The sequence below is a fragment of the Ranitomeya variabilis genome, chromosome 6, assembly GCF_051348905.1.
Source record: "Ranitomeya variabilis isolate aRanVar5 chromosome 6, aRanVar5.hap1, whole genome shotgun sequence".
In the NCBI taxonomy this organism is placed as follows: domain Eukaryota; kingdom Metazoa; phylum Chordata; class Amphibia; order Anura; family Dendrobatidae; genus Ranitomeya; species Ranitomeya variabilis.
The window spans coordinates 415874038-415897098 of NC_135237.1; the positions used below are offsets into that span (position 1 = coordinate 415874038).

Genomic DNA, 23061 nt, shown 5'->3' on the forward strand with positions numbered 1-23061 from the left:
CTCTATGTGCCAGAAAAGCATAATACCCTCATCAAGTGACCCCCATATTGAAATTACACCCCTCTAGGAATTTATCGACAGGTGTAGTGATGATTTTGACTCCATGCGTATTTTCCAGAAACAAGCAGCAGTGTAGTTGTTGCCGAGTGAAAACTGCAAATCTGTCCGTGTAGTGCCCAGGACATTTTACCCAGCTCATACTTCTGCAGACATGCATCTGTAAATTAGGTGAGCTCTCATTGCTACAGAAATGCCAAATATGTGGACGCTAAATGGGGTTTAGGCACACTGGGCAAAGAAGGGAGGGGGCATTTGGATTTGGGAGCGCATAATTTGCTGGATTTCTTTTGGGAGGTGAGGAGCCACGCTGTTTTCCAGAGCCTTTGTACTACCAGTAACCTTGAAGCCCAATATATTTTAACCACTTTAAGTCATTTTGCGTGAAACCCTGCCCTACTGTGATGTAAACTTAAGTCAAATGTCAGAAAGGGGATAATGTAATGTGTACTGTAGCAAGAGGTGCTTAAAGAGAATCTGTCAGAAGGAAAAATCTTCCAAAGCCATCCATATATAGAATGTCATAGAGCAGCTGCAGCCGAACTTCTTCATTTTCGATTTGTCTGAAGGCGCCAACACTGATTGGATGCCAGAGTCATATGTCACAACATAAGCACACATAAGCACGGGATCCCATGGGAGAGCGAGTGCCAACATCGGGGGAATGGCAACAGCAAGGGAGGTGAGTATAAGAATTTTTTTATTTTATCGGGGCCAAGAGTGGTGTATGAAAAGAAGTTGTCTAAGCAGTGGACAACTTCTTTAACCCTTTAGTGACAGAGCCAATTTGGTACTTAATTACCGAGCCAATTTTTACAATTCTGACCACTGTCACTTTAAGACACTGGAACGCTTTATCGGATCCCGCTGATTCTGAGACAGTTTTTTCGTGTCATATTGTACTTCAAGTTAGTGGTAACATTTCTTCGATATTACTTGCGATTATTTATGAAAAAAATGGAAATATGGCGAAAATTTTTAAAATTTTGCAATTTTCAAACTTTTTATTTTTATGCCCTTAAATCAGAGAGATATGTCACGAAAAATAGTTAATAAATAACATTTCCCACATGTCTACTTTACATCAGTACAATTTTGGAAACAAAATTTTTTTTTTGTTAGGGAGTTATAAGGGTTAAAAGTTGACCAGCAATTTCTCATTTTTACAACACCATCTTTTTTTTAGGGACCACATCACCTTTGAAGTCATTTTGAGGGGTCTATATGATAGAAAATAACCAAGTGTGACACCATTCTAAAAACTGCACCCCTCAAGCTGCTCAAAACCACATTCAAGAAGTTTATTAACCCTTTATGTGCTTCACAGGAACTGAAACAATGTGGAAGAAAAAAATGAACATTTAACTTTTTTTTGCAAACATTTTACTTCAGAACCATTTTTTTTAATTTTCACAAGTGTAAAAACAGAAATTTAACCACAAATTTTCTTGTGCAATTTCTCCTGAGTACGACGATACCCCATATGTGGAGGTAAACCACTGTTTGGGCGCACCGCAGAGCTTGGAAGTGAAGGAGCACCGTTTGACTTTTTCAATGCAGAATTGGCTGGAATTGAGATCGGACGCCATGTCGCGTTTGGAGAGCCCCTGATGTGCCTAAACAATGGAAACCCCCCACAAGTGATACCATTTTGGAAACTAGACCCCTTAAGGAACTTATCTAGATGTGTGGTGAGCACTTTGAACCCCCAAGTGCTTCACAGAAGTTTATAACGTAGAGCCGTGAAAATAAAAAAATCGCATTTTTTCTACAAAAATGATATTTTGCCCCCAAATTTTTATTTTCACAAGGGTAACAGGAGAAATTAGACCACAAAAGTTGTTGTGCAATTTCTCCTGAGTATGCCGATACCCCATATGTGGGGGTAAACCACTGTTTGGGCGCACTGCAGAGCTTGGAAGAGAAGGAGTGTCGTTTTACTTTTTCAATGTAGAATTGGCTGGAATTGAGATCGGACGCCATGTCACGTTTGGAGAGCCCCTGATGTGCCTAAACAGTGGAAACCCCCCACAAGTGATACCATTTTGGAAACTAGACCCCTTAAGGAACTTATCTAGATGTGTGGTGAGCACTTTGAACCCCCAAGTGCTTCACAGAAGTTTATAACGTAGAGCCGTGAAAATAAAAAATCGCATTTTTTCTACAAAAATGATCTTTTTGCCCCCAAATTTTTATTTTCACAAGGGTAACAGGAGAAATTAGACCACAAAAGTTGTTGTGCAATTTCTCCTGAGTATGTCGATACCCCATATGTGGGGGTAAACCACTGTTTGGGCGCACTGCAGAGCTTGGAAGAGAAGGAGTGTCGTTTTACTTTTTCAATGTAGAATTGGCTGGAATTGAGATCGGACGCCATGTCACGTTTGGAGAGCCCCTGATGTGCCTAAACAGTGGAAACCCCCCATAAGTGACACCATTTTGGAAACTAGACCCCTTAAGGAACTTATATAGGTGTGTGGTGAGCACTTTAAACCCCAAGGTGCTTCACAAAAGTTTATAACGTAGAGCCGTGAAAATAAAAAAATCGCATTTTTTCTACAAAAATGATCTTTTTGCCTCCAAATTTTTATTTTACCAAGAGTAACAGGAGAAAATGGACCCCAGAAGTTGTTGTACAATTTGTCCTGAGTACGCTGACACCCCATATGTGGGGATAAACCACTGTTTGGGCGCATGGCTGAGCTTGGAAGCAAAGGAGCGCCATTTGACTTTTCAATGCAAAATTGACTGGAATTGAGATCGGACGCCATGTCGCGTTTGGAAAGCCCCTGATGTGCCTAAACAGTAGAAACCCCTCACAAGTGACCCCATTTTGGAAACTAGACCCCCCATGGAACTTATCTAGATGTGTGGTGAGAACTTTGAATGCCCAAGTGCTTCACAGAAGTTTATAATGCAGAGCCGTGAAAATAAAAAATATTTTTTTTCCACAAAAAAAGATTTTTTAGTCCCCAAATTTTTATTTTCACAAGGGTAACAAGAGAAATTGGACACCAATATTTGTTCTCCAATTTGTCCTGAGTATGCTGGTACCCCATATGTGGGGGTAAACCACTGTTTGGGCGCATGGCTGAGCTCGGAAGAGAAGGAGTGCCGTTTTGGAATGCAGACTTTGATAGAATTGTCTGCGGGCGTTATGTTGCGTTTGCAGACCCCTAATGTACCTAAACAGTAGAAACCCCCCACAAGTGACCCCATTTTGGAAAATAGACCCCCAAGGAACTTCTCTATATGTGGTGAGAACTTTGAATGCCCATGTGCTTCACAGAAGTTTATAATGCAGAGTAGTGAAAATAAAAAATATATTTTTTTCCCACAAAAAAGATTTTTTAGTCCCCAAATTTTTATTTTCACAAGGGTAACAAGAGAAATTGGACACCAATATTTGTTCTCCAATTTGTCCTGAGTATGCTGGTACCCCATATGTGGGGGTAAACCACTGTTTGGGCACACGGCAGAGCTCGGAAGAGAAGGAGCGCCATTTTGGAATGCAGACCTTGATAGAATTGTCTGTGGGTGTTATGTTGCGTTTGCAGAGCCCCTGATGTACCTAAACAGTAGAAACCCCCCACAAGTGACCACATTTTGGAAACTAGACCCCCTAAGGAACTTATCTAGATATGTGGTGAGAACTTTGAATGCTCAAGTGCTTCACAGAAGTTTATAATGCAGAGTAGTGAAAATAAAAAATATTTTTTTTTCCACAAAAAAGATTTTTAGCCCCCAAGTTTTTATTTTCACAAGGGTAACAGGAGAAATTGGACCCCATAAGTTGTTGTCCAATTTATCCCGAGTACGCTGATGCCCCATATGTGGGGGTAAACTACTGTTTGGGCGCACGGCAGAGCACAGAAGGGAGGGAGCACCATTTGACTTTTTTAGCGCAAAATTGGCTGTCGTGTTTGGAGACCCCCTGATGTACCTAAACAGTGGAAACCCCTGTTATGATCCTTAGTGGTTGAGGATCACAAAATACTCCAGCTAAGTAACAAAACATAGGACAAGCTCTAGAGAGGTGGTAAACTGGACTGACCGCAAATCTGAACCTATCCAACACACTAAAGGTAGCCGGTGAACGTGTCTAAAATCCTAGACGTCTCGAGCCAGCCTGAGGAACTAACTACCCCTAGAGAGAAAGAAAGACCTCACTTGCCTCCAGAGAAATAATCCCCAAAGATATAGAAGCCCCCAACAAATAATAACGGTGAGGTAAGAGGAAGGCACATACACAGGGGTGAAAGCAGATTCAGCAAATGAGGCCCACTAATACTAGAAAGCAGAAAATAGAAAAGGGGTCTGTGCGGTCAGTAAAAACCCTTACAAAATATCCACACTGAGATTTCAAGAACCCCCGCACCAACTAACGGTGTGGGGGGAGAAACTCAGTCCCCTAGAGCAACCAGCAAGCGAGGAAATCACATTTTAGCAAGCTGGACAAGAAACATGATGAATGCTGATAATCAAAAAATAAACAAACAAAAATTTAGCTTGTCTTGGAGAGACTGGGAGCAAGGTAGTCACAAGGAATCTGAAGAGCACTGAATACATTGAGAGCAGGCAAGGAACTGAGTATCCAGGTGAGCTAAATAGGAAACCAACCAAGGATAACGAACCTGCTGATGCTGCCAACCTGCAGAAAGACAACACTACACAGTACCGCTTGTGACCACTAGAGGGAGCCCAAAAATAGAGTTCACAACAAACCCCCCAATTCTAACTCCAACCCTAACCCCAACACACCCCTAACCCTAATCTCAACCCGATCCATAATCCTAATCACAACCCTAATGATAATCACAACCCTAACTCCAAAACAGCCCTAATCTCAACCCTAACCATAACCCTAATTAAAACACTAAATCCAACACACCCCTAATCCTAATCTCAACCCTAACCTCAAACCTAACCCTAATCCCAATACACCCCTAACCCTAATCCCAACCCTAACCTTAACCCTAATCCCAACCCTAACCTTAACCCTAATCCCAACCCTAACCCTAATCCCAACCCTAATCCCAAACGTAACCCTAATCCCAACCCTAATCCCAAACGTAACCCTAATACCAACCCTAATCCAAACCCTAACCCTAATCCCAACTCTAACCCAACTTTAGCCCCAACCCTAACCCTAACTTTAGCCCCAACCCTAACCCTAATTTTAGCCCCAACCCTAGCCCTAACCCTAACTTTAGCCCTAACCCTAAATTTAGCCCCAACCCTAACCCTAAATTTAACCCTAACCCTAGCCCTAACTTTAGACCCAACCCTAACCCTAGCCCTAAGGCTACTTTCACACTTGCGTCGTGTGGCATCCGTCGCAATCCGTTGTTTTGGACAAAAAACGGATCCAGCAAATGTGCCCACAGGATGCCTTTTTTGCCCATAGACTTGTATTGCCGACGGATGGCCACACGTCGCGTCCATCGTGCACTGGATCCGTTGTGTTTTGGCGGACCGTCGTCACAAAAAAAGTTCAATGTAACCTTTTTTGTGTACGTCGCGTCCGCCATTTCCGCGCATGTGTGACCGTAATTCTGCCCCCTCCTCCCCAGGACATAGACTGGGCAGCGGATGCGTTGAAAAACTGCATCCCGCTGCCCACGTTGTGCACAATTTTCACAACGTGCGTCAGTACGTCGGGCCGACGCATTGCGACCGCCCCATACCGACGCAAGTGTGAAAGAAGCCTAAGGCTTCTAAGATGTGGACAAAATGTTTGTTGGTCTACATGACAGTGGTTTTGTTTTTACAGAGCCCCTGATTTTCCATTTGTTAATCACAGTTTGAACGCTGCTGACTGGCATTATGATTTCCTTGGATATCTTTTTGTATCATTTTCCTGTTTTATACAGTTCAACTACCTTTTCCCATAGATCTGTGGCACTCTTGAGGGTCCAGTCGCCACAGGGATACTGCACCTCAGCCAGAGGTGTGGTATTTCGCTCTCAGGTAAGGAGGGGGCACTGGACAGATCCCCACATCAGCATCCAACACTGAACACTTCAGTCAGGGCACCCAGGCGTACCCTTAGGGAGGATGGCCTCATCCCAGGCTGGAAGGGGTATATATGGGGCTCGCATTCACACTGACCATCGTCAGGTGGAGGGACCAGGTGGCAGTCAGGGGACCGGCCCCATTCTAGTGGAGAAACTAAAAACTCAGCTAGATATCCAGAGGCTGTGAATTTTGCAAGAAGCACAGCCACATCTGCACACATTTGCTGAAAAGGCAGCCGTATAGGATCCAGGGGGACTTAGAGCTCGCCACCCAACAAGATCTGTGGATGCTGGCTTGGGACACTGTGTGGCAGGCACAGGGCATGAGAGGTGAGTGCCAGCGCAGAGAGACGGCCAGGAAAGGAACATAGGAAGGGGGTTCTGGAAGGTGCACCCAATTTACTTCAGAGCTGGCTGGACCTTCAACTCGGAGGACACAGCACCCCGGAGTACCAGAGGAGGCGTCACGAACAATTCCCCTTTTCCCCATAAACTTTATTTCCATTTCATTGACTCCTATACTGGATGCCCAGGGCCACGGACCGGGTCACTGCTGCCGTGACACGTCCCCTTTAAAAACCGCCAGCCCAATACCAAGCATCCCCACGGCCCTGGCAGGCACTTCGGACCCGCTAACAATTCTTTTGCTTTCCCCATGACTCACAATCCAGAAATGTCAGTGGCTGGATGAAAGATGCAAGAGTCTGTCTGGATCCCAGAAACTCACTCAGCTTTTATGCACACACACTGACTACAAGCAAACAGGTCACAGGTGAGGATGTTATCTTTAGTAGCCATTCAAACCCATTTGTGTCAACTTTTGTGCATGTTATCAGGCCAAAATCACTAGGGTATGTAAACTTTTGATCACGGTCATGTGGATGTTTTGGGTTGTCATTATGATTTAAAAAGAGAAAACACAGTAGTTTGAAAATAAATGGCTTCACCCAACTACTAACCATGAGTGGAGAAAAAGTTTTGGTGTTATCATTCATATTCTCTGAAAAAAGGCCAAGAAAGCAAAAATTCTGCTGGGGTATGTAAACTTTTGAGCACAAAAGTCTGTAATCAAAATTTATGCAGTGCCTTGCAAAAGTATTCAGCCCCTGAAACTTTTCAACCTTTTCCCACATATCATGCTTCAAACATAAAGATACCAAATGTAAATTTTTGGTGAAAAATCAACAACAAGTGGAACACATTTGTGAAAGTTGAACAAAATGTATTGGTTATTTTAAATTTTTGTGGAAATTCAAAAACTGAAAAGTGGGGCGTGCAATATTATTCGGCCCTTTAACTTAATACTTTTTGCGCCACCTTTTGCTGCGATTACAGCTGCAAGTCGCTTGGGGTATGTCTCTATCAGTTTTGTACATCAAGAGAATGAAATTCTTGCCCATTCTTCCTTGGCAAACAGCTCGACCTCAGTGAGGTTTGATGGAGATCGTTTGTGAACAGCTGTAATAATTATAGGGGATAACTCAGGAGACTCTTTGCGTGGAACAAGACAACTACAGGACACAGTTTTATAAGTGGTAAAGTTTATATTATCACACGGTGATTCAAACAGGTGCAGAGAGAAACTCAAGTCCACAACACTTGGTGTAAATATTAAACGCAGCTTAGCAGTCTATAGGAAACTTCAGAGGAAAATGTAATCAAGCAGAAAGTCTATGAAGCATAGTTATTCTTGAGGATACTTGACACGAATAAATCCTTGTCTTAGGGTACTGTCACACATTGGCACTTTGATCGCTACGACGGTACGATCCGTGACGTTCCAGCGATATCCATACGATATCGCTGTGTCTGACACGCAGCAGCGATCAGGGATCCTGCTGAGAATCGTACGTCGTAGCAGATCGTTTGGAACTTTCTTTCGTCGCTGGATCTCCCGCTGTCATCGCTGGATCGTTGTGTGTGACAGCGATCCAGCGATGCGTTCGCTTGTAACCAGGGTAAACATCGGGTTACTAAGCGCAGGGCCGCGCTTAGTAACCCGATGTTTACCGTGGTTACCAGCGTAAAAGTAAAAAAAAAACAAACAGTACATACTCACATTCCGGTGTCTGTCCCCCGGCGTTCTGCTTCTCTGCACTGTGAGCGCCGGCCGGCCGGAAAGCGAGCACAGCGGTGACGTCACCGCTGTGCTTTCCGGCTGGCGCAGACACAGTGGAGAGAAGCAGAATGCCGGGCGACAGACACCGGAATGTGAGTATGTACTGTTTTTTTTTTTTTTACTTTTACGCTGGTAACCACGGTAAACATCGGGTTACTAAGCGCGGCCCTGCGCTTAGTAACCCGATGTTTACCCTGGTTACCCGGGGCCTTCGGCATCGTTGGTCGCTGGAGAGCTGACTGTGTGACAGCTCCCCAGTGACCACACAACCACTTACCAACGATCACGGCCAGGTCGTATCGCTGGTCGTGATCGTTGGTAAATCGTTTAGTGTGACAGTACCCTTAGTCCAAACACAGATAGATAAGCTTATAAGGCAGTTCAAATCATATCTTAGCTCAACCAGGGAGGCCTGGTTAATAGTCTTGGTTTTTGCAGAGCAGAAACAGCTTACATGTCCAGCAAATGCAGATGGAAGTAAACACGAGCAGCAGATGAAGGAGGATTACTGGAAACCGATGTATGCAGCAGAAACTCAGAGCAGAGTAGCAGGATCACCACACAGGTTCACAGGAGAAGGTATATAGCCAGGGAGTAATCAGAGGTCAGGAGCTGGATGCAAGGCAGAATACTCTAGCACAGACTGAAGGCTGGGGTGGAGTTTTATAGCAGGAAGACACAGTGCACATGAGACCAAAGATGCCATCTTGGAAAAGGGCAGTAATGCACAAAAGGTAAAAAATGTTCAGAGTCCTGACAACAACAGTTTTCAGCTCTTTCCACAGATTCTCGATTGGATTGAGGTCTGGACTTTGACTTGGCCATTCTAACACCTGGATACCTTTATTTGTGAACCATTCCATTGTAGATTTTGCTTTATGTTTTGGATCATTGTCTTGTTAGAAGACAAATCTCTGTCCCAGTCTTTTGCAGACTCCAACAGGTTTTCTTCAAGAATGGTCCTGTATTTGGCTCCATCCATCTTCCCATCAATTTTAACCATCTTCCCTGTCCCTGCTGAAGAAAAGCAGGCCCAAACCATGATGCTGCCACCACGTTTGACAGTGGGGATGGTATGTTCAGGGTGATGAGCTGTGTTGCCTTTACGCCAAACATATCGTTTGGCATTGTTGCCAAAAAGTTTGATTTTGGTTTCATCTGACCAGAGCACCTTCTTCCACATGTTTGGTGTGTCTCCCAGGTGGCTTGTTGCAAACTTTAAACAACACTTTTTATTGATATCTTTGAGAAATGGCTTTCTTCTTGCCACTCTTCCATAAAGGCCAGAGTTGTGCAGTGTACGACTGATTGTTGTCCTATGGACAGACTGTCCCACCTCAGCTGTAGATCTCTGCAGTTCATCCAGAGTGATCATGGGCCTCTTGGCTGCATCTCTGATCAGTCTTCTCTTTGTTTGAGATGAAAGTTTAGAGGGACGGCCGGGTCTTGGTAGATTTGCAGTGGTATGATACTCCTTCCATTTCAATATGATTGCTTGCGCAGTGCTTCTTGGGATGTTTAAAGTTTTGGAAATCATTTTGTATCCAATTCTGGCTTTAAACTTCTCCAGAACAGTATCATGGACCTGCCTGTTGTGTTCCTTGGTCTTCATGATGCTCTCTGTGCTTCAAACAGAACCCTGAGACTATCACAGAGCAGGTGCATTTATACAGAGACTTGATTACACACTGGTGGATTATATTTATCATCATTAGGCAATTAGGACAACATTGGATCATTCAGAGATCCACAATGAACTTCTGGAGTGAGTATGCTGCACTGAAAGTAAAGGGGCCGAATAATATTGCACTCCCCACTTTTCAGTTTTTGAATTTCCACAAAAATTTAAAATAACCAATAAATTTCATTCAACTTCACAATTGTGTTCCACTTGTTGTTGATTATTCGCCAAAAATTAACATTTGGTATCTTTATGTTTGAAGAATGATATGTGGGAAAAGGTTGAAAAGTTCCAGGGGGCCGAATACTTTCGCAAGCCACTGTTTATCGGTGACTTAATTCTCCTTAATACTAATGTTTTTCAATTTACTGTACAAGTTTTGATTTTCTACAACTCTTGCCTAAATCTTCTAGAATAGGAAATCCAAAATCAAATATTGAGCTATTCAAGGTATGAAGAGTCACGCGTAGGCAGGGAATGGAAGGAAATAGGTGTTTACTACCAGTACAGGTATAGAATATCTAAAGAATTATTGAAGTTTGCAGTGAGGGCAAAGCAAATTACAAGTAGAGACTGATCAGAGACCCTTTGATGTTAGATTGGCTGATAGACAAAGAGGAGGCATTGTGATACTTTACTGTGAGGTGACATTTACCTGAGTATCTAATTAGGTGTTGGCTACCATTCCTCCATGCATTACCCCTGATTATTACAGTATGTTTAGGTAATGAAGGATCACAAGTGGTAATAAAGGAGCACAATAAGAAAAGTCTTTTTAATGCATTCCTGGAGTTAAAATACCCTCAGGCCATAATTTGAACAAGAAGTAGCTAAGTAGAAGACATCCCTGTAATAAGTGGTTGATTTGGTTAAAGATTTAACTTTTTTTACTGGATTTTCTAACTGGAATTTTTTTCAGAAAATGAGCAGAATTTTCTTAGAAAGATTTCCAAGAAATGTGAATATTTATGTGAGCTCAGGAATTTACTAGTATATACACTGGATGCCAGGTACATGGAATATTACAATAACATAGCACAAAGTCACACACTGGAAACTTCTCAGCTTTTCTTGGCGGGTAATTGTGGCATTGCAAAAAATATATTTTCTAGTTATGAAAAGGAATGGCCAGAACACACCATGATGTAGGGGCTGAGACACTGCTTTCAGTGATGTATTATTTACTGGGCTGTGTGCTGTAGTTTCAACACTATCAGTGTTTTATCAGAAGGAGATTATCACTACAGAACTAGCTGCTCAGTGCCTCCTGGTCCAACCTCATCCCCAGTACTGACTAGCAGCTTTCTGTCAATATATACACAGAAAGTTGATAACTATTAGTGTGGGAAGGGTCAGATTTCTGAGCACTGCTACATCTACAGCAAAGAAAACTGTAATTGTAACAACACTGCTTCACCCAGTAAAGTACCGTATATACTCGAGTATAAGCCGACCCGAGAATAAGCCGACCCCCCTAATTTTGCCACAAAAAACTGAGAAAACTTATTGACTCGAGTATAAGCCTAGGGTGTATAAGCCGACCCGAGTATAAGCCGACCCCCCTAATTTTGCCACAAAAAACTGGGAAAACTTATTGACTCGAGTATAAGCCTAGGGTGGAAAATACAGCAGCTACCGGTGAATTTCAAAAATAAAAATAGATGCTCCATACCGTTCATTATTGCCCCAAAGGAGGTTCCATATAAAGCTGTGCCATATATAATGCTCCATACCGTTGATTATTGCCCCATAGATGCTCCATATATAGCTGTGCCATATATAATGCTCTGCACCATTCATTATGGCCCCATAGATGCCCCATATACAATGCTCTGCACCGTTCATTATGGCCCCGTAGATGCTCCATATAAAGCAGTGCCATATATGCTCTGCACCGTTTATTATGGCCCCATAGATGCTCCATATAAAGCAGTGCCATACAGTATATGCTCTGCACTGTTCATTATGGCCCCATAGATGCTCCTTATTAAGCTGTGCCTTACATGCTCTGCACTGTTCATTGTTACCCCATAGATGTGCCATATAAATCTGTGCCATATATAATGCTCTGCACCGTTGCCCCATAGATGTGCCATATAAATCTGTGCCATCTATAATGCTCTGCACCGTTGCCCCATAGATGTGCCATATGAATCTGTGCCATATATAACGCTGCTGCTGCAATAAAAATAATAAAACACATACTCACTCTCTTGCTTGCAGCTCCTCAGCGTCCCGTCCCGGCGTCTCTCCGCACTGACTGATCAGGCAGAGGGCGGCGCGCACACTATATGCGTCATCGCGCCCTCTGACCTGAACAGTCAGAACAAGAGGACGCGAAGACAGAGCGGCGCCCGGCGTGTGGAACGCGGACAGGTAACTATGTAATACTCACCTGCTCCCGGCGTCCCGCTCCTTATCCCGGACAGCTGGTCTTCGGTGCCGCAGCTCTTCCTCTGTCAGCGGTCACTGGCACCGCTGATTAGAGAAATGAATTATGCGGCTCCGCCCCTATGGGAGTGGAGTCCATAATAATTTCTCTAATGAGCGGTCCCACGTGACCGCTGAACCGGGGAAGAGCTGCGGCACCCGAAGACAGTGTGACAGGCAGGGGGAGCGTCAGGATCGCCGGGACTAGGTGAGTATGCCTCAGCGCCCTCTCCCCCTCACCCGCCGACCCCACCGCCGACCGTGACTCGAGTATAAGCCGAGAGGGGCACTTTCAGCCCAAAAATTTGGGCTGAAAATCTCGGCTTATACTCGAGTATATACGGTAAGTGATACATTGCTGGAATCATGGTCTCTTTTCCTAGATTATGCTGCTCTCAGATGAGGTAGCAAAAACCTGATGAGATTCCCTTGACTACAAGTAGTTTTAAGCATGGAACTTATGTGCAAAGCAATTAACAAAATCGCACTAATGTTCCAATTGGTCCCAGAAGCTCCATTTCTGGTTTGTGCTCCACACAGGAGAGCATTGCCTGTGTCACCACATCAAAGCAAAGCCATCCCCTTTCTTTTTCATTGTCAGTGAAAACGTACTAGCCATTTAGGCCGGCCTCACACTCAGCGTATAAAAATACGGTCCGTTTTTTACGGCCGTAATACGCAGAAAAGTCCCCAAAATAGTGGTCCGTATGTCATCCGTAGGCAGGGTGTGTCAGCGTATTTTGCGCATGGCATCCTCCATATGTAATCCGTATGGCATCCGTACTGCGATATTTTCTCGCAGGCTTGCAAAACCGACATCTAATGGATTCATGTGCTCAAATGTTCGTAAAAAAATATATACAGTATATATATATATATATGTCATTGAGACACATATATATACATTCTGTATTTATATTTAATTCAGCGCGATATATGTGAAAAGCCGGTAATTCAATTGCCGGCTTTTCATTTCTCCTTCACAAACCCGACAGGATATGAGACATGGTTTACATACAGTAAACCATCTCATATCCCCCTTTTTTTGCATATTCCACACTACTAATGTTAGTAGTGTGTATGTGCAAAATTGGGGCGCTGTAGCTGCTAAAATAAAGGGTTAAATGGCGGAAAAAATTGGCGTGGGCTCCCACGCAATTTTCTCCGCCAGAGTGGTAAAGCCAGTGACTGAGGGCAGATATTAATAGCCTAGAGAGGGTCCATGGTTATTGGCCCCCCCTGGCTACAAACATCTGCCCCCAGCCACCCCAGAAAAGGCACATCTGGAAGATGCGCCTATTCTGGCACTTGGCCACTCTCTTCCCACTCCCGTGTAGCGGTGGGATATGGGGTAATGAAGGGTTAATGTCACCTTGCTATTGTAAGGTCACATTAAGCCAGATTAATAATGGAGAGGCGTCAATTATGACACCTATCCATTATTAATCCAATTGTATGAAAGGGTTAAAACACACACACAGGTGAGGCGGTGAGGCGCCCTCTGCAGGATGAACTCACATGAACTCGAGCGTGGGAACTTTTCCAAGGCTGCAGTTCATGAGAACATCCAGCAGAGGGCGCCTCACCGTGACTCAATGTAAGTACAGATCACCCAGCTTTCCTTTCAGCACCCGGGGTTTACAGGTACGAGCGAGTGCTTTAGCACAGCTCCTGCCTGTAAATTGATTTAACCCCTTCAGATGGATTTACTTCGTGGGACGTGACAGTTCATCAGAAGGTATGTATATTGTTGGTTTATTATTTTGCCAAGCGAGGGTCTTCAGGTGGATTGAGAGAGCAATAAAATATTAAAACAACCTGTGTGTTTATTTCATTAAAATAATTTTTAATAATGTGTGTGTTTTTTAACCCTTTCATACAATTGGATTAATAATGGATAGGTGTCATAATTGACGCCTCTCCATTATTAATCTGGCTTAATGTGACCTTACAATAGCAAGGTGACATTAACCCTTCATTACCCCATATCCCACCGCTACACGGGAGTGGGAAGAGAGTGGCCAAGTGCCAGAATAGGCGCATCTTCCAGATGTGCCTTTTCTGGGGTGGCTGGGGGCAGATGTTTGTAGCCAGGGGGGGCCAATAACCATGGACCCTCTCTAGGCTATTAATATCTGCCCTCAGTCACTGGCTTTACCACTCTGGCGGAGAAAATTGCGTGGGAGCCCACGCCAATTTTTTCCGCCATTTAACCCTTTATTTTAGCAGCTACAGCGCCCCAATTTTGCACATACACACTACTAACATTAGTAGTGTGGAATATGCAAAAAAAGGGGGATATGAGATGGTTTACTGTATGTAAACCATGTCTCATATCCTGTCGGGTTTGTGAAGGAGAAATGAAAAGCCGGCAATTGAATTACCGGCTTTTCACTAACACCGCTGCGTATTTCTCGCAAGTCACACTGCTGGTCCATGTGGAATCCGTATTTTTCTCACCCCCATAGACTTTCATTGGCGATTTTTTTGCGCAATACGGTGACAAACACAGCATGCTGCGATTTTCTACGGCCGTACAAGACCGTATATTACGGATGCGTAATATACGGCAGATAGGAGCTGGGCCATAGAGATTCATTGGGCTGTGTGTAATGCGAATTTTACGGACGTAGTTTATGCGCTCATACGTCCGTAAAACTCGCTAGTGTGAGGCCGGCCTTAATCTTCCTATAGAACATTGGTCGCAGATCAACACAGGAAACTTTTTCTTGTTTCAAACTGAATACAAAAGTGGACCTGCCGGGGACCCTTTATGCTAAGTTCACACATTGAGTATTTGTTACATTTTTTTTTCGGCTATGTATTTTTGTGTGCAAAACAATGCCTCATATTACAGTTCTAACAAAGGGGATAAGATTTATAGCAATCCTATGCCCACAGTGCTGTTTTTCAATGCTGCAGAAATTGACCTGCTGTGCGTTTTTTAATTTTGGAGCATGCCAATTTCTTTTTATTCATAGTAGATTTTCTCATAGACTTGAATGAGATACAGAAAATCCACAGCGGAAAACTTGAAAAAAATGCATGTACGGTAATTCCCACACGACCATATCAATAATTTTTATCAAACCTAGTTATCTCATCCAACAGGAAGTTTCCAAAACATAGAACCAAAAAGAGACAAAAATAGCAGCTGAAAAAAGCTCATAAAAACACAATAAAAATGCACTAAATTACAGTAATTGGTGCAGAGATTCTGAACAAAAAATTGCAGCATCAAAAATGCACCAAATACTGCAAGTGGGGATTTAGCCTTAATATTTACTATGGTAATTGTCACAATTGTGCATGTTCAGACTATTTTACTGTTAGGCTGCAGTCACACTATCAGTATTTGGTCAGTATTTTACATCAGTATTTGGAAGCCAAAACCAGGAGTGGAACAATTAGAGGAAAAGTATAATAAAAACCTGTCACCACTTCTGGATTTCTCACCCACTCCTGGTTTTGGCTTACAAATACTGATAGTGTGACTGCAGCCTTAAAAGCTGATAATATCTTTCTAGAAATGCTGTCTGCAGTCACCATGCTTATATTTGTATCATATGTTCCCAAACCTCAGTTATTACCAAAAGAAGAAGTAAAATATTTCTTAACAAAAATGAAATAGACAATTTCATCACAAGTTTTCTGGACTCCAAAATATCCTGCGAGGGAAATATAGCTGTATCATACCACACTTTCTATATAATGCCTAACATCTGGAATATATTTGCTGTCTACATTTTAAGTCTTTAGCGCTTGGAAAAAGCATATCCAATTAATCAGCACTAGCATTCAGATCTGCACTGGAATCCCTCTCATACTTGGCGGGTTTATGCCGATGACCATCTAAGATCACTTGGAAGACCAATGTAAGATGACACCAGCGTCTGGAAGAAAATATAAGACTTGAAAAGGGAATGGTGTAAATTATTGCAGATCATGTTATGTGCAGGAACTAAGGGTAGAAAGAAACGTGGGCGATCGCCGAGTTTGTGACCTGGGTAGACATATCCAGGCTTAAGGAGAAAAAAACCCTGATGTATAGTTTGATGCTGATAACAGGCAATTTTTTCTTGGTCTTATGACATAATAAATCTTCTCCAACCTCTGGTCAAGCAAAAAAAAGACAAATATAATCACCATAAACGGAATAACATACAGTGACCGCAGACCAATGACAGCACCATGTGTAACAATCACGGAAGCTGCCTGCAATTCTATTTCTGCTGCGAGGCTGTAAAGAGCTTCTTTGTTTTCACAGTTGCGTGTACGGTAAAATCCATGGATGCGCATTTTAGCACCCCACAATGCTGGATATGTTTATGCATAGTTTACACACCATGGATATTTCAATGCTTATATAACTTTGATCACTTTCCTTTTAATAATAATTGTATTTTCACAGCTGCCTGTGACATAAACCTACAGATAGGAAAGCCACCATTTTTCTATGACATGCATGTTTCCAGTTAAGGGCCTCACCCTTTCATACCATCCAGTAACTGTTAAAAGGGAATCTGTCAGCAGGCTTTTACTGTTCAATCTGAGAGCTGCTTAATGTAGAGGCAGAGAGCCTGATTCCAGGGATGTGTCATTTGCTTAACATCTTGTTTCATGATAATCAGTATTTTATCTGCAGGAAATTATCACTGCTGGACTAGGTGCCACGTGCAAGCTAGTCAGGCTAATCTGTATAACCCCGCCCACATCACTGATTGGCAGCTTGCTGATAATGTACAGTATACACAGGAAGCTGTGAATCAGGGCTGTGGGCAGGGTTATACACAGCTCAGCATTTGAGCACTGCAATATCTACAGCAGGGAAAACAGTGATTTTATCAAAACTACATCAAGCAGTCCAGTAAGTGCCCCATTGCTGGAACCAGGCCCTCTTGCCTGACATCATGTAGCTCTCAGATTTCATAGCAAAAAACTGCTGATTGATTCCCTTTAACTAGCTTTCTTTCAATGTTTGGCATTACAGCAAATTACATGATAATTTTGGGCAGCAAATGTTGGCTGCAAGCGTGGAAAAGGGACTTTCTTTCATAGGGTCACTGGCAAATATCATCCATGAGGTTGAGCAGCTTTTTGGCTATTTTGATTAACTTATCTAGTATCAATCTATTACATTACAGAATATTTAATCTGCACTTCCGAGAGCACTAAGCAGAAAGACCATGTGGCAATGTACAGTGGCTTGCAGCTCTCCTTAAAGTCAAACTGCCAAAGCATGCATATGGTGACAAATGAGTGGCAATATTGTCCCCTAGCTGCAATGGAATTAATGGAATCAAATTGAAAAAACATACGGTTGTACAGTAGTGATCTTGCATATACACCTATATGGCAACTATATCATGCCTCCGCGCAAAGCAAAGTTGCACTGTGACATTTACCCACATCTGCACGATTCAGGCTTCTAGGCTGAAACCCGGCCTACTCAATGTCTGCATGTCTGGAGATCTGCATTCTGGAAAAGTGGTCTTTACAGATTTGATGAATATAAAAGCACTTATTGTCCCAACTTATTAAAGCAGTCCAGCTTTGGAGCAATAGAAAAGCACAAAAAAATCTCTAAGAAAGTAAAACAGCATAAAGCACCGAAATACCAGCCCAGATACACTATTGTGACCGATATGTCTCTGCTGACAAGCTGACGAATTAACCCAGTACCAGCCAACAGAAATCGGGGAGAAGCCAACTTGCATCCATTATTTTGTCATTTTAGAAAAACTGACAGTCCAACCTCTTGCATCTACCACAATCAGAGCATTTTTTTTCTCAGGCCTGACCCATAATGTTTTTTTAGACATAGATTGAAAAATGATGCCAGTATGAAGACATTAGCGCACTTTACTGTGAACTGAAAAATGAAGATAACTGCAGATCACCATAACCTGCACAAGCTCCTCCAAATCAGACATTAAAGGTTCCTTTCTTTTACCTACTGCTTGTCAATTTAGACCAGTCGTGTATCAATTTGAGCACCTCTTTAATGCTACGTGCACATATTGAGTGTTTGGTGAGTTTTTTACCTCAGTATTTGTAAAGCAAAACCAGGAGTGGGTGAAAAAACACAGAAGTGGTGAAGTGTTTCTATTATGCTTTCCGCTGATTGTTCCACTCCTAGTTTTGGCAAATACAAATACTGAGGTAAAAAACTCTCCAAATACTCAACATGTGGCCTAAATTAAATGTTGTGAATTCATACCATAGAGTACCAGCAATACAATGAACAGCAACGCAGCAACCATTTTGTCAGGGGACTGAAACCAGGACTCAATGTGTCTATGTCAGATACTTATGAATGGGTCTGGTCTTGTAGAGACTGACGGACTAATGTAGTGCTTCCAGGTCAGATTTACAGTAAAAGGAATATCCTACTTCAGAGATTCCAATTCACCGTTACACAAGCCACATTATGTTGGAGGTGAAGTGTCAGAATATGAAATGGATCTGGGCTGTTATTCGTTGCCTTCCCATGTTACTTCATTTGTGTGTCATCTGTTCCAAAACTCAACTTGACACTCCTGTTACAGTACAGTAAAGGAATGCGCATATAGCAGCTTTTATATCAGCTGTACCCACTCACAGGGGAGCTGCTGCAGATCACATTACATAACCGAAGTCTGCTTTATTCCAATATATTTTGGGAAAGTGTCCAGTACTTTACTAACTTATCTAAAATAAAGAACCATGCTCCACTTGTACAATCATGTCTATTACGAGGAATCCAGAACATTTCATGGAACCAGAGACACTGCAAACTTCTTATCATAATGTACATAATTGAGGGAGGTCATCATAATTACGGTAGGTCTGGCCTCTTGATATAAAAAAAAATGCAAAATCAAGTACCCCTAAAATAACCTCAACATCAGAAGATCATCTTTAATGATACCATAGCTGCAGATTAAAACAAAAATTAAGGTAACAATTTTCAAAGTAAGCAATGCCCCCATGTAAAAAAAAAACAACCCTCCAGATGTAAAGGAATTATCGTTGTTTCCTTCTAGACATGTTTTTTTCTCTTGGAAGTTCATGGGTCAACATGCCTCATAAACTCCAGGAAAAGGCCAAGCTGCGGTACAATAACAGAACTCATCTATTTGCTGCTGGCATAGACATAATCACTATAATTATGACATTAGCTGACAATTCAAGGCATCATTACTTTGAAGATTATAGCTGTTATTTTATGACATCAGTAATATGACTATTTCCACCAGTTAATACGTAAATGATCCTACTTTAGGTTTTGATGTCCTTGTATGATTTGGATTATGTAGTAAACCTAACTGTAATAACTGTACATTATCTTTCAATTAAGCACTAAGTTTATTTTTACATTACATTCAGGTCCAAAGTGTCTAATCCAGTCAGTCAATTTTTCCATTCATCATCCCAATGTCTTTTTCTATAAGAATCTAAAAGTGATTAGCCTAAATAGGTGTCTCAACCTTCAGCCCCAAAAGTGGGAAAATGTCCCATTACCAGTGAAACAACAATCCTTTGCCAGATGTGTACATTTCCCTTCTAAATTAACAGCAGTATGGCAATACACCCCAAAAATGGATGAAAAGCTCTAATAGTAAACATTAACTACGAGCCTGTGACTGCCCATCACACATCAAACTATCCATCCACACATCAAACCTCCTGATGAACCGAATGGACGGAGAAACACATTGAGGCAGCTTCTATAACTAATGATAAGTTCCTGTTCTATCTACTTTCTATCTGATAGTCAGAGGTTATTATTATGATTTTACACAGACTATCTGCCTCACAACTAGTCCGCTGTGCAAGACAGGACTTTAATTACAATTAATGCTAAGTTCCTGTCCTATCTGCCTTCTATCTGATTATCAGGGCTAATATCATGATACTATACAGACTAGTGGGAATGCTCTTTACAACTAACCTGCTATGCAAGATAGGACTTAAAAGTATTCATCTTTTTTATGTGTTTTACATTTGATTATTCAGAATATTATTATGATTACCTATGAAATTATGTGATTATATTTACCTACTCTCATACTTTGCTCATTATAATATCAGGGCATAATAGGGAGATTTTGGGACGGCCACCGACGAGCAGAGGCACCATTTCGTCCATGGTAGGGTGCCAACATACGTGGCTAATCAGTTTCAGCCCAGGTACAAAACAAGGGAATCGCAAGACATTTCAATCTGGGTTTTGTATATACAGTATGTGTATAATTATTGGATATTTTACAGGGGAAGGACTCCTTTTAGATCCCCAGGTTTCTGTATAAAATGGATGTCCTCCCTTTTTTCTTCTTTATCAACTGTGTGTCTAAGTTACATGGTGTAATGGTGGTTTTTTAGAAAAGTAATAACATGTATTGTTTTTAATTGTCCTACCTAGTAATTAGCTTACTTCTTTAAAAATACTAAGCACTCACTTCCTCAGTTTTTTGCCACCATAATGCATGTAGGAATCCTGGGAAAGTCAATTATCTCACAATTTAGAAATTCCTTCATCTCCCCGCTTTGAAACATATGGTAGAAAAAAATGTCACAACATGGTTTCTTACTACACATGATCAGACCTGAATACTTCTCTAAGTTTACTTAGGCGCGTAGAAATGGGGACAACTGGGGCATTAGATGTCAGAGGTATTTAGATACAGGATGAGGGCACTGAATAGTACATTTTTCCAACAGGTAAATGAAAGCCTAGCTATAGGTCTAATTTACTTCATATGATGAATGAAAATGAATGAAGACATGCAAGGATTTTCAAATGTTCCACAACTGTCTTGAAGATCTTTGGAGCCTGTTGAACGATGGACATTCATTGTTAATCTAGTCACACATATTAGATAATGGTCTACCAAAATACAGTATTGTATCGGCCAGTGAAATTCCAATGGCTGGATCCTTCTCTCCCCCAACATCACCTGTCCGGGTACAGCCAGGAGACTTCCATACATGCTAGATATCAATATACCCCCAGATTCCTAGCATCTCAGGCACATGCCGCAATCTCCCTGGCTATCGCTAGATTGTGGTAAATTAATTGAAAAAAGTCAGTTCAATGTCACATTAGCCTACTAGGTCAGATAAATGGTTTATCCCTTCACAACTAAGGCTGGTTTCACACTTGCGTTTTGATCTGCAGCGTTTTTAAAAAAACCGCATGTGGTGAAAAAACGCATGTAAACGCGGCAAAATGCCGCGTTTTTTTAGACGCATGCGGTTTTGCATGCAGAAAAAAACGCAGCGTTTTGCCGCGATTACATGCGTTTTTTCCAGCATTTGCGTTTTTTAAACGCATGCTGAGAAGTGTGTGACAGCTGCCAATCATCAAAATCAACTAGAAAACCCACTATAAACAGAAATAGCTAGGGTTAGGGTTAGGGTTGGGATCCCTAGTAACCCTAGGGATCCTAACCCTAACCTTAACCCTACCCCTAACCCTGACAAGCCACCCCCCACCATCAAGGTGATAAAGGCATCCAAACCCTAACCCTAACCCTGACAAGCCACCCCCCACCATCAAGGTGATAAAGGCATCCAAACCCTAACCCTAACCCTGACAAGCCACCCCCCACCATCAAGGTGATAAAGGCATCCAAACCCTAACCATAACCCTGACCCTATATGACAGTCAATACTCTACGAGTTTATATTTTTAGTACTCTATAGCAATACCGTATATCTTGGGGTGTCCACATTGAACAAAGCTTTTTATTAGAAGAATGTCCTGGTCACCAGGTCAACATAATAGCCAATTCCTATGGATCCCTAGGATCCCTAGGGTTAGGGTTAGGATGCCTTTATCATCTTGATGGTGGGGGGTGGCTTGTCAGGGTTAGGGTTAGGGTTTGGATCCCTTTATCACCTTGATGGTGGGGGGTGGCTTGTCAGGGTTAGTGTTAGGGGTAGGGTTAGGGTTTTCTTGTTTTTTCTTGTGTTTAGGGTTAGGGTTAGGGTTTTCTTGTTTTTTCTTGTGTTTTCTTGTGTTTTTCTATAAAAACGCATGCGTTTTTAACGCAAGCAAACGCATGTGCTTAAAAACGCATGCGTTTACATAGACAGCTATGCATTTTTTTGCCGCGAATAAACTACATGTTGCATTTCTGCAAATGAACGCACGCGTCAAAAAACGCATGCGTTGCCGAAAACGCGTCAAAACGCAAGCTAAAAAACGCATGCGTTTTTTAATGTTAAGTATAGAAAAAAAACGCATGCGTTTTTTAGCGCTAAAACGCAGCGGACAAAAACGCAAGTGTGAAACCAGCCTAAACCTATTTTAACATAATCCAGAGATTATTACAAATATTTCAGTATTCCTCTGCAGGTCACAGAGTGATGAAAGGGTTGAGTGCCAAGCATCCCATCCATCACTGGGGGCTGACTTCACTGCACTTAAAACTTCACCCATGACTATGTACAGAAAAATTGAATATTTGCTGTGAGGCTGAGAGCAGGTATCATATAACCTATTCTGGGATTGATGATCTGTTACTAAATGGTAGTTAGGTTGTGATATGTGATCATTGGGTCATGATTACCGGCCCCTAAAATCATGGAAGTAACTGGAAGAATGTCTACTGAGCAAACATCACCACAGGAATTCACACTCACTGTGTTCTATGTTATGATCTGGTGACCTTGGAGCCGCATGAAACTTTCTCTGGAGTCGGTGGAACCTGTACTGACCGCAAATCCTGAACTAACACCGCAACTAGAAGTAGCCGTGGGGTGTGCCTAAC

The 23061-nt window shown here is 42.2% G+C and overlaps 1 protein-coding gene across 1 annotated transcript in view; it reads right to left on the bottom strand.

The window, feature by feature from the left end:
* EMILIN2 (elastin microfibril interfacer 2) overlaps positions 1–23061 on the bottom strand; it is a 112708-nt gene that overhangs the window by 55743 nt on the left and 33904 nt on the right. The gene's annotated exons all lie outside the window — the stretch shown is intronic.